The following is a 16151-nucleotide window of genomic DNA, read 5'->3' on the forward strand; positions in this document are numbered from 1 at the left end:
TTTCTGGAAAAAATCGAAATTTTATGCAAATACAAATTTGACGTAATTTTTTTAATGTAAAATTGCATTTCCAATCGAAAAGTACTTTTCAGATTTTTTGATAAAGGACTCTATTTTCAAGATATAGCCACCGAAAGTTTGATTTTAGCGAAATATTTGCAGTTTTTCGATTTTTAAAAATAGTGACCATGAGTGACCATTTCTAAAAATATTTTTTTGAAAGGTTCACAAAATTTGCTATAAAATTGTCTAAGAGACATTGATGATTGGACCTCGGGTTGCTGAGCTACAGCCGCTTTAAGAAAAAGAAACACGAAAATTGATGTTTTCTAAGTCTCACAAAAACAACCCACCATTTTCTTATGTCGATATCTCAGCAACTAACTAATGTTAAAACATAAAACATTCGTGAAATTTTCCGATCTTTTTGAAAAAAATATTTTGTAAATTTTTAAATCAAGGGCCATTTTTTTTAAAGGGTCAAACATTGAATATTACGCCCATTTAAAAAAAATGGAGACTTGTATGGGTGAACCCATGACACAAAACAGCTTATTTGGTCATAGGGAAGGCCCCCACGAAGTTTGAGCCAAATCAAAAAATACAAATAAAAACCATTTCCGGTTTTGGTAGAGAATTGCTCAAATGTAACAGAAAAACGTTACTTAATCCACCTTAAAGTGGTCGGTGCTTTTCTCACATTCATATAGTATATAAGGTTGTATTTACAAAATTGTTTTACCAAGAACAGCAAATTATGAAATCTTTTTTAAAGTCCCCAAAATTTAGGGACGATTGGTTTTTGTATTGAAAAATCTTTTTTCTTATTCAAGAAAACCACTTTACATCCTTCAATTGATTCGAAAATAATTGTTTATCAAAATATCTGAGATCCGGCTACTGACAAGTGTACAAAAAGCACTTAAGTGCGCATAACTTTTGATAAGGATACCAGATCTTCGATGTTTAAGGCTCATTTAAAAGGCTTTTAATTGTCCAACTAATGACGGGTTGCATAATGGATCTGGAGATCATCTTTTGGGCTCATTGGAATAGAATACTTTTCTAAAAATGTATAACTAGACGGGTTTTCTTACAAAAACCACCCTTTTTACAATCTTCCAGACTTTGTCCAAAATCGTCTTTTAGCAGTACTTTTTTAAACTTTATAACATTAACAAGGGTCTTATGGGACTCCAAGACGGATGGAATGAGACAAAAACGGTTCAAATCGGTTCAGCCAGTCCGGAGATAATCGAGAGATTTTTTTTTGGTGCACGGACTTACAGACATACACACGCACATACATTTGCTCAGAATTTGATTCTGAGTCGATATGTATACATGAAGGTGCATCTAGGAGCTGGAAATAGGAAGTTCATTGTTCGAGTGATTTTACAGCCTTTCCTCAGTTAGGTGAGGAAGGCAAAAAAACTAGCCAAAGTTGACCCCAGACAAAGATGTCATTTTTTAAACATTTTAAAAATCACATAAGATAAATCAAACCTCCAACCCTAAACCATTCTTCAATTTTAGGAGTTCTTCTTTCCAATGCTTTTTTAAAGATCAAAAAATGGTTGAAAATTGGATTTTTGACGTTTGGCCAAAATACCAACTTATGCGTTACGTAATGGAATAACTCTCCCTAAATGCATTTAACTGGCAAAAATCAGTAACATGATTTAATTTTTAGTACCTACCTCTCGATATTAACTAAACTGACATAATCTCAAGCAAAACAATGTAATGGGCCAATGCGAGTTTGTAAACATAGAGTGTTTCCTACACACTCCTAATGTAAACATCCACTGACGTGAGCAGGATAGTTGTTTCGAACTCATATTGGGCCTATTCATTGCCATTCCGGTTATGTCTACGGCATAAACTCTTTGACTTTTTATCTTTTATGTCGGAATCTACATGATAAGAATATTTTTTTAATTTTTCTAGAATCTTTATAATTGTTCCGAGTTTGTAAAAATTTCAAATTTTATATAAAAAATATTGAGATTATGAACAGCAATGACTTACATGAATGCTGGTTGAACTGATTTAGGAAGATTTTACGAAGAAAAAAAAACGCTTAGAATTCGTTCAACAATGTACTTTTTTCGAAGCACATTTAGATGTACCTGTTATCGCCAAACTGTTCGCTCGAACGTCAAAACCAGTTACACGAGACCTGGGTTCGGAACCTTGAAACGTGGGTGTCTATCTGGCACGAAAGCTACCCTACTGACTGTTAGATAAGTTACAACTTGGCCAACGTAAAAAGAAGAGCACCGCCGAAACTGAAACACCGATCGAACACGTCGAATTTTATGAATGACACCTCCCCCAGAGACAAGTAGAGTAGGCCCCCCAATCGAAGTAGTCGGTAGCGCTAAACCACAACAAAAATAGTCCAAGGAGTCAGGTATGCTGCTGACATCTCGGTGACGTTGTTATGATTGTTTTTGTTGTTGTTGCAGCTAGAACTGTCATCCGGAGAGGAAACATCGTTCACACTACCACTCTCTCACACGTGGGGGGGTTCGCATGGATTTGCCCTAATTTGTACATAATATCCGCGCTGGCAGAATGTAAACATAGCGCCAATACCATCACAGTAGGCTATTGGTGGGTGTGCGTGCGTGCTGGGTTGCGCAAGGATGTGTTGGTTATGCTGCTGGACGGGCATATCGACACACACAGGCAGGCGGCGGCAGACCTTCCTCCCAACTCCCATCGAAACTGTCGGGATGTCGGGGCGATGAAAATTCCTGCTCACACCTACCGTTTTCTATTTTTCCTCGCCGGAAGCACCTGGGCGATCATTTTCGCAGCTGATTTCGGGGATAATTTCGACGTTATGACTCAGGGAGAAACGATTCGGCAAAACTAACTAAAAAAAATCGAAAGCCAACTCGAAATGCACTCTCGGACGACCGACGTTCGCGGGGTTCGATGTTCGCGAAAGGCAGCGACGAAAACAACACACGCAGTAGGCTGGCCTGACTGGCACTGACACTGCACACGGGGTCTAACTTGGCACAAACAAGTCGAAAAACTGGTCGACCGATTCGAAACAGACACCTTGGCAGGCCACTTTTGCTCTCTTTCGGTCCGCGGTCTGCCTGTCTGTGGTGGTGGTGTTGTACGGCTCTGATGTTGGCGCGATGTTTTCACCCACACAACGTTGCTTGGCACGGCACGGCACGGCTGAAGCTCATTGAAGCACATCAACATTATAGCTCCCCAAAGCAGTGAAGTGAGTGAGTCACAGCGCACAGTGGGAGTTTTGTTGGTGGATACCATACAACGTTAACGCATTTCCAGTTTGGATTGTATTTTCTAGTAAGGATCGTATTCAACCTAGAAACTTATACAAAATAATGTTAATAACTTTCAAATTACCGTATTTCTGTAAATTAAATTTCGTGGCATGCCAATTTCAAAACATTGGAATTTTACGGCAATTTAACGGTTCTATGAAATTTGCTTAAAATTACACAAAAAAGTGTTATTCTTTGATTATTTAATAACAATTGTGTACCGAAAAGTTACTGAGAAAGTGAGCAGAGGTTAGCAAGTAGTTCATGATCTAAAAATATTCAAAGCAAAAAGAAATTTATGAGCTTATTTTGTAAAACTTTACTGAATTTTCATCAGCCGAATTTCCGAGATCTTAGCAATTTAATTTGCTAAAATATCGCCAAAACGCACATCCTAAACGAAATATTCACCAAAACTAGAATCAGTAAAACAAGAGTCAAGAATAAAAAGTCGGTCGAGCCGTGCGCTTGAGGAATTCATAGTTAACAAATCTAAGGCAACTTCACAGTAGTACCACAGACAAACAGACGTGACTCTCCATACCAATTATTTTTGAAATCCATCGTCCTTCATCAAACCACCAAATCACAGCGATGCCAGCGCTGCCTGGTGAGCCCAAACATACCAATACAAACCCATTACTGTCATGTGTCATTTCAGTGTATGCGTGAGACAATCAAGCCTTAACGATTGTAAACATCAACAGCTGATTGAAATAATTGTGTTGTAGCTGATCGTCAGTACTCAATGAAAACAATAAAAATTAACACCGGCGGCCGAAGATGACGGTGGGTCTGTTCCGTTCCCAATGGCAGAACTTCATGAGCCAATCATGCGGCAGCACAAGCAACGACGCACCTCAACCGCAACGACAGAGACCAAACTACTGGTACTCCCCGTTGCTTCCAAGTTCTGTCGAACATTCCTTCTCCACCGAAACCTCGAAACCAAGATATAAGGGGTCATGAAAATACCAGTAGTGGCCGCCAAAATAGCAAAAAAATCAATTCAAATCTACCGGAATTGATCCCCTTGATGGGCGTTTGGGAACATCCGCGGGAAACGTGTCCACGGTGCAGTTAAGTTGCGTCAAACAACAACAACAAAAAGTGGCGAATGAGATGGAAAAAAGTCGCAAAGATTCCAAAAAAACGCTGCCGCAAAATCTTACATCGAAACAGAACAACTGTCGATGAAGATTGGCAGTGGCACTCACGATCGACGCAACATCGCCAAAAGGACGACCAGCAGCAGCAATCTGAGCAGCAATCCATGAAGGATAAGCAGGTTGCTCCGAAGGGACGCCGCATCAGCAGCCTCGACATCGGCAGGCCTACCGGGTTAATAGTGGGGCAAAAGGTATGTCCTCGCTAGTCAGTCGCTCATCTGACCCTTGCCGAGACTGCCCCAATCTTGTCCCGCAAAGAATGGATTGTGGATAGAACTCCTATTTTTATTTTTTTCATTTGCTGCCACGTGCTCCACGCTTAACTTTACAACAACAAAAACACATCACACACACTGAGGTAAGACGGGCGAGCTGTCACGACCGCAGCGCCATCAGCGCCGGGTGAGTGGATGCCGAAGCTAAATTGCATTTGAAATAACCGTTTTTGGCTCGGTCATTGAAGGACGATGGTTCCGCACTCGAGTGTCCCGTCTGTTTGTCTGTGGTAGTACGTAACCTTGGACGTTTTCAAGCAAGGTTACGTCTTTTTGAATAATTACCTTAGAAATGTTAAGAAGAAGATTGAAATCGAGATTACAGATCTGGAGCAACATTTGAAAGGGGCGGTACGACATTGCTCTTACGGCCTTTGATTACACGCGTTTAAATGGGACGAAAGGCCGTAAGAGCAATGTCGTACCGCCCCTTTCAAATGTTGCTCCAGAGATTGTCTAGGTGAAACAAATTGGCCAATGTTTGACAGATCCAAACGCTTTGTACCACAACAATTGAGACTATTTATTTTATTTTCGTTCCATAAAGCTTTTTTGGATAAATAGTTCTGTTATGGTCAAAGATTGTAAAGGATAATGGTCACTAAATCATCTTCGTTCATCATTGTTATACATTATTTTTCAGTTTTTTTTTGTTTTTCAATCTAAGTTGAATTAAAACAATAATTTATAGTATTAACACTGCATTTTGTTAGGAATAGTGCACCGTCGTTTAGTTATAACCACTTTTAGTTTGATTTTGTGAAAAATATCAATTTATTGATTTTTAAAGTAAAGCTTATGAGTATTAAACTCTAAACATCAATCTGAGAAAATTTGCCATTAATTCGTCGAAGAAACATTGAAGATTCTTTTGGTTCTCGAGATACACAAACGCAAATATGACAAAAAAAATTGAAGATTTTTTGTAAGTGTTTTGATTAAAATAAACAAATTTAATAAAAAAAATAGAATGTGTTTTTTTTTAAGAAAATGTTAATTCCACGTTGTTGAAACCAGTTGAAAAATTTAAATTCATAGATTTTCGTCTGCTAGTTTCTTTTTTCAGATTTTAAATTGTTATTTTGCCAGATTTTTCTAATTTTAAGCTGTAGTACAGTACACAATTTTCAAATGCCGATATCGCAGAATCTAATAATATTATTTTCAATTAAAAAAAAAACATTTCTGGAGTTCTTTTTTCATATGAATAATCTGGCAGACGAAAATAAAACAATAATGAATGGAGAACTTGAATTTATTCGAAAGCTGATAAACATTTTGATGGTTTAATTGGTTTTCAGTCTCAAAACGGATGAGTTTACTTTTTCATTATATAAAATGCATGTAAAAATTTTCGATTTTCAATTAAACTCCGATGTCCGAAATTGGCAGAAAATGTAATATCTGTCGAAATACAGTCCAGACTCGATTATTCGGAACTCGGCCCCGGAAAAAATAAATTTGGATAATCAAAAATTCGGATAATCGAATCACGAAAAACTATTTTGTTTTCGTTGTCTAATTTTGGATCGTCAAGCTTATGTATGACCCCTAGACTACGCTAAAATGATGTTAAAAAATGCATTTTATTTTTTTATTGGCAATCAACAACTCAAATTTGACTAGAATTGGGTCGCAGAACTCGAATTTTATGTTAAAAGCAAGAAAATAAAAAAATACGATTTTGTTTGTGATTCGATTATCCGAAGTCCCATACAAACCTTCGGATAATCGAGTCTGGACTGTATGTCAAAATCTGGCACAGATAATGAAAAATCTGTATGTATTCTAGCTGACACTTAAAAAATCTGGCATTCCAATATGTATTTGGCAACCTAACAACCCTGGGCAAGAGAGCGCAATTACGAACCTACCAATTTTGACCACTCCAGTCGATGTTTTCCCACAATCCCAACTCTGGTTTTTGCTTGCGTGAAGGTAGCAAAAACACACAGAACCAATACAAAGTAGCGCAAGATGGGAACCTTCGATGAGATAAAAAAAAGTGTGTATAGAGGAAGCGACACATTAGAAAATCCTCCAAGTGGCCTCCGTTGTCGTCGACGTCGCCGTCACTCTCAAGGAAATGCGAGCAGTTGTCTGGGTTTTGAACCTGTAATTGCATGCTTCCGTTCGTTCGTTCGAACACTTACCTTGGACCTTAGAATTCGCACACCCTTGAAACATCAACAGCGCTCACACAAATTGCAGTGTGCCGAGAGCGCTTGCAATCCTTGGAGGAGGCCAACAAGGCAGGCCAGGATAAGAGGCCGACGAGGGGCAAATGTCACGGCCTACCGCGAGCAATCGAATCGACCACGTAGCGGCCTATTCCGGAACAGTACTGTGGCCTTCTTCGATCGAAATCACCACTAAACCCACGAGATATCACCGTGAATAATCGCAAAAACTCCACCGACAGCTCGTAACTCTCTATTTTGTGTTGTTTTTCGAACGGAGGAAGAAAAAAGACCCAAAATCGATTATTTTCCCGTCACACTTTCAGCACTGAAATCGCGGCCCTCGAACGACCACAACCCGGAACACTCACGGTGAATCCGCACGAGCACGACCGAAAGCACTGACGGAACCGAGTTTTGCTTACGTTTTCCACGCTAAAACACTAGAAATCCTGTTGTTAAAATCACGTTCAGCCATACTGGTTGGCTTCTCGATGATGTTTTAATATTTTGCCCGAGTGCAGCACTCTCGCGCAACAGAGCAACTTGCTGTCTGCCAAGTTATTCTCTCTCACTGAAATGCGCAGGGTAGCGTAGTTTGACAGGCCGTGTTTTTTGACATTGACAGGGCAATGTTTTTAGCGCGAGGGGTGATTCGGCGAAGCGCGATCGTGAAGAGTGCTGAAATGGTCGAAATAATTTTTCAGTGTATGGACTTAATAGAGGTTTCTACGTGTGCATGTATTGCGTGTACGTACACAAAAAAGATTGAGGTTAAATTTTGTCCGGCCAGCAAAATCAGATGGTGCGCTAGTGTGCGTACGCGAAACGTCATAAGGGGTCGTGCATAAACCACGTGGCCTCCCTAGGGGGGAGGGGAGGGGGTTGAAAATCTGACCGAAAAAAACCACGAAAAGCCATGGGGGGGAGGGGGGCGGGTCGACGGCTGACCACGTGGCCTTTCAAAAAAATATTTTCTATAAAAAAACATCAAAAACTGTGCTAATTAAATTTTATGACATGCATACACTTCAATCTCAAGATACCTTGTATTCAGGATTTCAGGATTATCGCTCAACATTTCGGTTTCACTACTACATTTGCAGGTGAATTGCCTAACATTAGAAAATAACCCGTCACAATTTTTCTTTTCAAACGATACTTATCTACTTTGAAATTCACCGAAAAATTGTTTTCTGATTGATATTCATTCGTATGAGCGAAAGCCATTTTCTTCTCCCCGAGAAAAGGATTAAAGTGAATATGAGCTTGGCATTTTGATTTAAGAGATAGTACATAATTTGGGGTGTTATAACAATTCATTCGAACGAATTTTAGAACAGCTTTTAAATTTAGAAAATTTATATATTTTCCTGTTTTTATATATTTTTATGTTTTTTTTACAAGCAGTCAAGGCACTCATCGATCCTCACACATATTCTAACCAATTAAGTTGCTATTCTGTACAATGTTGTTGCATAATATAAATCAGAACCAGGATCGGATAAATTTCAAATTTCTCAAGAATTTCCGGGATTTCCCGGGAAATTTGTTGCAAATTTCCCGTTTCCCGGGCAATTTGAATCCCCGGGAAATTGAACGCTCTAAAAAGCCTACAATATCCAGTACTTTGTTTTAGAAATCAAGAGGAAATCCATTTTTTCGCGAAAATTTAACACGTAGCCTTTTGTGTGAGACATACTTCAAAAGCGTTTTTCTCAGCATGCTGTTTTTGCATGTGGGACATTTTTGCGAACATGGGCAGTATTCGTGAATAAAATATTAATGTAACGATCAATATAAATAAGAAATATTTATTAATATTGAAAAAACTCATCTTTCATTTTTTTTTCAACATAAATATCTCAGCAACCAAAAGTATGATCAAAATTGTAAAATTATAAAGAATTTCCTGATCTTTCAGCTAGTTTTGTTTTCAATTAAAAAAAAAGGATAAATCATTTGCCAAATTTAACTTTTTGAAAAATTCATATTTAATAATAAATTAATGCGATCGATTTTTGAAGTCAGATTTTTCTAAGGATCTTATGTGACCATGAAAGATAGATTGAGAACGGATGAAAAACTTGCAACAATATTAAAGAAACAAAACTTTCTCATTTTTCTTAACTGTTTATATTTGGAAGATTGGATTAGTCACTAAAATATTCCAACCATTTTTTTTTGATAAATAAATCAAAAACTTGCAAAATATTTTAAACGTAGTATTTTTAAAAAGAATTGCCATATTAGAAAGAATGGCAAAATTGACAAAAACATTACAACAGCCAAGAATAGGTTTTAAAATTAAAATTAAATTGGCGAGAAACCACGAAAAACCATGGGGGGGTAGGGGGGGAGTCAAAAATTCCCAAAAAAAGGCCACGTGGTTTATGCACGACCCCATAAAGCTCTATTGGATAGGATCATTAAATTAATTGATTTCAGTTTTTTTGTGGAATTCAGGTTTTATTCACTATAATTGAGTTATATATCTCACCAGAAAATGCAAACAAGTGTACTACGAATTCTTGGAACAGGGCGGTATTGAAAACACGTGTTCTTTAAAGTTGAATTTGTAATTTTTTTAAATGTATTCTGACCGATTTGAAATTTTTCATATTCAATTAATAGATCAATTAATAGGTTTACTTTTTATTTGAATCGATATGTATCATAGGAAATTTAAGATTATTTCTCAGGTAACCTTCTAAGCTTTATAAAAATTTAAATTCTGAAAATGTAGTTAGGTGAGTTTTTATACTTTTTCACTATGGTTTATATGAATTGTTAAAGTCAAATTTAGGTTTAGTTTAAGAACTGAAGTGATTTTTTTAGGACATCGGATAATGTTGACTTGACTGTTTTGTATTGCATTGCTCAAAACTGGAATAAAGAGTTCCCATGTCACTTTCCATAATTTATAAAATATCTAAAATATCATGTTTGTGTTTTAAGGTTCCCAGAATATGGGATTTTTGTTCAAAACTTTGGTCAAAAGATAATTTTTTTTCTCTGGGCTATTTGAGGCCTATGAGCCAAATATAAGCAACATTTAGTGGTTTTCGACTGCCCACGCTTCATACAAAAAAGTGTCCATGGGGTTTATGGGTGTTCCTCTCCATAAAATTTTGATAGCTGTCCATACAAAAATGGTACGTAAACATTCTAAATTCTGAATCTTTTGGAGGAATTTTCTGATCGATCGATATTTTCAACTTCGTCGATCAGAAAATTCCTTCAAATGTTACAGATTTTCGATTGTTTACGTATCATTATTATATGAACAGCTGACCAAATTGTATGGGGCCTGGTATGGGTGAACCAATGGAATAAAGTGACTTCCTTGGTCATAGGGAAGGCTCATACAAAGTCTGAGTCTAATCAATAAATACCAATAACATTCATTTCCGGTTTTGGTAGAAAATTGCTCAAGAGAAAAAACATCAGTGAAATAAAAATTTAAACGAAATGGAAAGGTAAATACCTAAGTATTCATTTCATGCATTTTTGCTCAACAAGAGTTTTCTCATTGTATTGATATAAACTTATTTTTTTGGGATTTTTTTTTCTGAAAATGAAAATTAGCATATTTTTATTAAACTTTTGCAAATTTGATCTTACATATAGTAAGAAGTGGAATACAGCACGAAGATAGTGACACATATTTCCAAGTGCGAGAATCTTTTTCCATCCATCCCCAAGAAGGAAAACTTTTCTCCCACACGAAGAAAAGTGTAATCATCGTAATCATAATCGCACATTAAATTTTAATAACGACGTCGTCAGGGACACAATCATCATCATCATTATCATACACTCATCTCCATACATGAAAAGAGCAGCGGCCTTAGACTTTAAAATAAGCATCATCCTCGAATGAAAGAAAAGTTCTCTCACGAGAAGTGTTGCAAACCAGCGAGATCCTCCTTTCCAGGCCGATCCTGCTCTTTCCTGTACCCTTAACAAAACTGAGGTCCTTACTTGTGCAGAGAGTGCATGAACCTTTCCTTCTGGTTGCAATGAAAATTCACAAAAAAAAGCTCCACTTGAGCCAAGTTGGTGTACCTCTCGAGTTGCCTGAATGTATGCAACAGCAGCAGCCAGCCAGCAGTGCCTTTCATATTCAACTGTCTGTTTGGAGTGTGTGGCGAATTACTTGCAATAACATCAACACTATTTTTTGTGGCCCTGCTCCTCAGTCACATGTCGTTTCCAGCAGCTGGGGATCCTTTTCAGACTCCAACCAAACTCAGAATGGAAACGACGGTGGTGATGATGTTTTGCAAAGTTTGGGTGTTGCACTTTTCCATGCCATTGAATGGGAGCAGAAACGAACGGAACGTACGAACTGACTGATGACGATGAGAGGGCGACGACGAGTTTGCACCATTTTCAAAAAAGGAAATTTACATGCGTAACGACTCTCGTGGTGGAGTTTGCCCATTTTGTTGGCTTTTGAATGTTGATTTCATTCATTGCTAATGAGATGGCCTTTGAAGGGAGGAAGAAATTTGATTAGGATATGATACTGTTTGGTGAAGTGGCTTTCGTAGATTTGCAGGTGTGTAAAGCTCCATGCAAAATTGACCACTTTGATGATAAATTTTATGGGGTGTTTTTTATAATCAAAAAAGCATTTTTTATCGTTGTTCGTGTATAGAAGAGTCTACATAAAATTTTGGCAACTATCTTACAAAAGTAGAATAAAACATTCTAAAGTCTTGGAATGAAATTTGCGGATCGATTAAATGTCTCCAGTAAAGTTGATATGATTTGTGGCGTTTTTAATTAACCCTTTTTATTCAAAAAATCTTAATTTTTATAATTTTTCAAACATTTGTTTCAAGGGGCGATAAAAGATCTGTTTATACAAACAGATCTTTTAACACCTTTACGGGTATTAATTTACCAGCGTATATGTATTTTTGAAATAATCGTACATGTTTTTGATGAATTTGAAATCTTATCAATTTGTTTTTTGTGTTTTTTGTGTTTAAGAAAAATCACTAAAATCTCTAAAAAAGTGCTCATGGTTTTTACTGATTTTTTCCAAACACATTGTCAAATAAATGCAATAGTGTGTTAATTTTGAAAATTAAAGAATAATAAAATTATTTTATAAAATGACATTTTTCCAAGACACGAAACGTGGCATCGTGACACAAAATATGCATTTTGCGAAATTTGATTAGTATAATTTTTGTGAATTTTACTGAGTTTTGATGAGCTCAATTTAAAAAAAAATCAAACATTTAAGATTTCTTTCAAATGAAATATCTGAATTTTTGCCGCAGAATCATCACAACGCCACAAATCCTGAACGACAAATTTGTAATCATTTTCTGATTTAAGACTTACAAAAAAAAATACAAAATATTTTGCTGAATGAAAATATATGTCTTAAAAGTTTTTAAATAAACGACAATTTGAGTTGTTTGAGCAGATAAGGAAGAATTACATATACAAAGGTTTATTGTTTTATTCCAATATCAACTTTAGAAAATTCAAAGTTGTATTTAAACCCTCGAAAACCCAACCAAATTCGTCAAAGATCAATTTGTCTACCAATTTTTGAACTTCAAAAATCGTTGGAAAAAAACTCCTAAAATGTATGATAATTTTAGGGTTAGAAGTGTGACTTGTTTTATTTGACTTTACCACAAAGAACATTTAAGAATAAATTCATAAATAAACATATAATACCAGGGATCTTGTAACTGAACGCTTACACAAACTTTGCCTCTATGCATTTGTTTTTTTTTTACAATTTCAATAATAATGGTAGCATTCTATAGTCAAAATGTGAAAAACAAGCACAAAACTAAAATGAAAAAGTGGCTGTAAAAGTATAAAAACATAAACAAATGGTAATGATATCAGGTGGTAAAATATGCCAGGTACAAATACAAACAAGATAAATGCAAATAAAAAACTTAAAATAAAACATGCAATACATAGAACAAAAGAAGTAAACATTTTCGTAGGGCAAAAGTTGCTCAAAACACGGGAAAGATACATTTTAGAAAAAAAATCAGCATTAGAGCGTTTTGAAATAAATTTGTATTAAGTGAACTGAAACTCTATTCGAATCGGATACATTTGAAAATTAGTTCGAGAGCTTCAGCATCTTTGTTTTTTCTGTTTGTTTTTTTCTTGAATCTTTTTGAATTCATATAAAATAAGGATATTACAATAAAAATAACAACACAATATTATACAATAAGGGGAGGAACTTAATTTTACCAAACAAGGTTTATTCACTACTTTTCAGTTGTACAAATTAGAGCGATCTTTTTAGTATACATTTACGGTGCTAATTCAATTTTCTGACCCAGAGTTAATTTTATAAATTTCGTGGCTTTCACGTTTTCGTGAAAAATCAATAAAACTTGCATTTTTTTTTACAAAAGGGGGCAAAAAAGTTATTAAAATTAAAATTTTTATTGGAAAAAACCTCCCGAGTTCAGTGTTATACATTGTAAAAAACCTTGTTTTCAGAGCGAGTTGTGGCGCTATAACCACGGCAAATAGTGTCCAGGGCATTTGTGGAAATACAATGTCCCATCCCAGAGGGTCACGGAGTACCAAACCTTCTTAGCATGGTGCTCCCAACGAATAAAACCAAAATCTCGGAGCGTTTGGTGGTGTGTCCCCACGCTTCTTCCTTCCCTGTCGATTCAGAATTGTGTTGTTGTTCGAACACTCAGTGCTCAAACTCAACCCAATTACGAATTATTTCTGCAATACGGCTTTACGCAGTAGGCCTGGCCGCTTTAATGCTTGTGATGTTTCAATGCATTTCAATGCAATGGCGAACTACAAATGTTAATAAATGACAAGAAGAGTGCTAGGCGTCATCTAACCTAAGGCACTCTCCAGGATCCCTTCGAAAGATTGGCTGCGCTAGGTACTGATTAGATTAGATTAGATACATTGAAAAAAAACCTTGTTTTCAAATTTTGATGCTTCTAAAAATATTTTAAACCCCCAGAACTTTTTGCCTTTGTCACCAAAATCTGCAGCGCCCCCAACTGCAGGCCAATTCCCATTTAGCTTCCCAAAACATTTATTGCCAATTCAGCTTCCGTCCTCCCGATTCATAGCGCTGTCATAGACCCTCCATCGTCCTCTAAATCAGACACCGGCAGACGCTCCGTGAAGCGGAAAGTCGGTTTCACTCGAACGAACTAATTGAAATCGAAAAGCATGAGACGATCGACTCCCCCCCCTCAGTTCAGTCCAAAGCGCGTCCTCGACGTCGATTTCGCGCGGATAAAGAACACGTTTTATCCCGATAATCGGTGGCACACTATCTCCGGAAGCTTCTGGGGATTCCAATTTCACCCTTAGAACCACAATTTGTAGTGGCTTTTTGGGGGTCGCGAACGGGGTGGAGGATGAAGTTTTATGATATATGGTTCTCGACATTCTGTGGGGGTGAATGTCACAGTAAATGTTGTACACACACCTACCTCCGAAGGGCACACAAAAAGCCAAACTGCCATGCAAGGCAATTTAGAACGAATGTCACGTGGCTTTCCATTGTGGGGGAGAGAACATATGTTAATTAATAACCCTGTTTTTCTGATTTATGACCCCATCCGTCGGCAGTGAATGAATCAAATTAATTGAGCCACACTTGCTGCTGCAGCAGCAGCAGCAGACTCAGCTCTCTGGATGAGAAGCACTTTTTTTGCCGTTCACTTCCCACTTCTAGCTTAAGCTTTTCGCATCACCTTCTGGTAGACGGTTTAAATCGAGTCCGATTTAAATCAACGTTCCGGACCATCAATATCAACATAATTTCCATTTTCGATTCACCCCTTTTCTACTTTATTGCAGAATTGAACTTCATTGGCGAAAGGAAATGGAGTAACTCCATCCAATTGTCTGTGAGTCTGGTGATATTAGGGTGGATCATTCTTTTGATACATCTGCATTATATTAAATGTATTATGACAAACTTCTAAATTGAATTAAAAAATAATCACGATGGTATCACCCTAATATACTTCTACCAGTAAAGGTGGCGTCACGACGCTTTCTCTCCATTCAGGTGCTCCTGAAACTGACGAAAAGGTCGTATTAGCAAGCGGTAGCAGCCTCATCGAGAACGGAAAAACACTTTACAATTGGTTCGGGCATCTCAATTATTGATGAAACAAGCTCCGTCGATGGCACAATGTGACGACGACGATGGTGATGAGTTTGGTGCACTTATCTGTGTGCTGTTTCAGGCTAGGAGAAGCAGCTTCCGTTAATGCATCGAGCAGCGAATGGTGACGACGGTGCAAAGAGGATCAATGCGAACGGAGTTTGTACCTGGTGGAATATTTAAGATTTTTCTCTTGGTGCACTTTAGGATGGGAAAAGTTTTCAATGAATAAGAATTGTGTTTGTGTTTGATTTCAACAAAAGTGGTGAGTTGTTTTTTGTAATTTAATTTTATCAAATTATTATTATTAGTTCTTTTGTACATTTTTTCAATGATCCTTTAAAAGAAAATTTCTTTATTTTTCCTGAGATCCAAATCGTTGAATTGTTGAATGACAAAAAATACATTTCGATAGATATTCTTAAATAATCAATTTATCGAGATTACGTGTATGAATTTATTTAATAATTTTTTATTGTTTTGTTTTACTCAAGATAATAAAAAAATACTGGAAAATATACTACAAATCTCTCAAAATATTTTCAAAAATTTGAGGCGTTCAGAAATCTATGAATATTTCAATTTCTAACAACAATTGTCAAAGCGAATCAGTTTCAGAATTTCTGATAGTTTTCTTGTTTTTTGTTTAATCTTCTGTCCCGGAAATATAAAAAATAGCTTAAGGAAATTGGATGCCTTAATTTTTATCATCAAGAATTCTGACCAAAAAAAAATTTACATTTTTAAAATTGACTTTTGCCAACTTTCAAATATTGAAAAAAGCATTAAAAATAAAAGCTCGTGACTTTTAAAAACAATTTGGAATTGAATATTTTCCTCGTTTCATGTGACTTTGCCAGCGATTGGATATTGTTAGGTCAAATTGTCCTAACAAATATTTTTTAACCAATAAAATGCAGCATTTTTTTGTTTTGTCCCATACTAGGGTAAATTCTCGTATGTTTGGCAGGTTAAGCTCTCGCTCCTAACTCCATCCAATTAGCTGATTTTCACTATTTAAACAACTGATTTTGCAAAACTTTTTATAGAAACTT

At 36.5% G+C, this 16151-nt stretch overlaps 1 protein-coding gene across 5 annotated transcripts in view; it reads right to left on the bottom strand.

Moving 5' to 3' along the window:
* The window catches only part of LOC120416711 (microtubule-associated serine/threonine-protein kinase 3), a 29892-nt gene extending 22392 nt beyond the window's left edge, over nucleotides 1-7500 (bottom strand). For 2 of the 5 annotated variants that reach the window (XM_039578528.2, XM_039578529.2), the window contains exon 1: nucleotides 6912-7493. The gene's annotated coding sequence lies outside the window, so the exon portion shown is untranslated. Of the gene's footprint in view, nucleotides 1-2776; nucleotides 3094-6911 lie in introns of those variants that run through there. The other 3 variants (XM_039578531.2, XM_039578530.2, XM_039578532.2) reach the window with 3 other exon arrangements.
* Between the last annotated feature and the right edge of the window lie 8651 nt (nucleotides 7501-16151).

This window comes from Culex pipiens, chromosome 2 (assembly GCF_016801865.2).
Source record: "Culex pipiens pallens isolate TS chromosome 2, TS_CPP_V2, whole genome shotgun sequence".
NCBI lineage: Eukaryota > Metazoa > Arthropoda > Insecta > Diptera > Culicidae > Culex > Culex pipiens.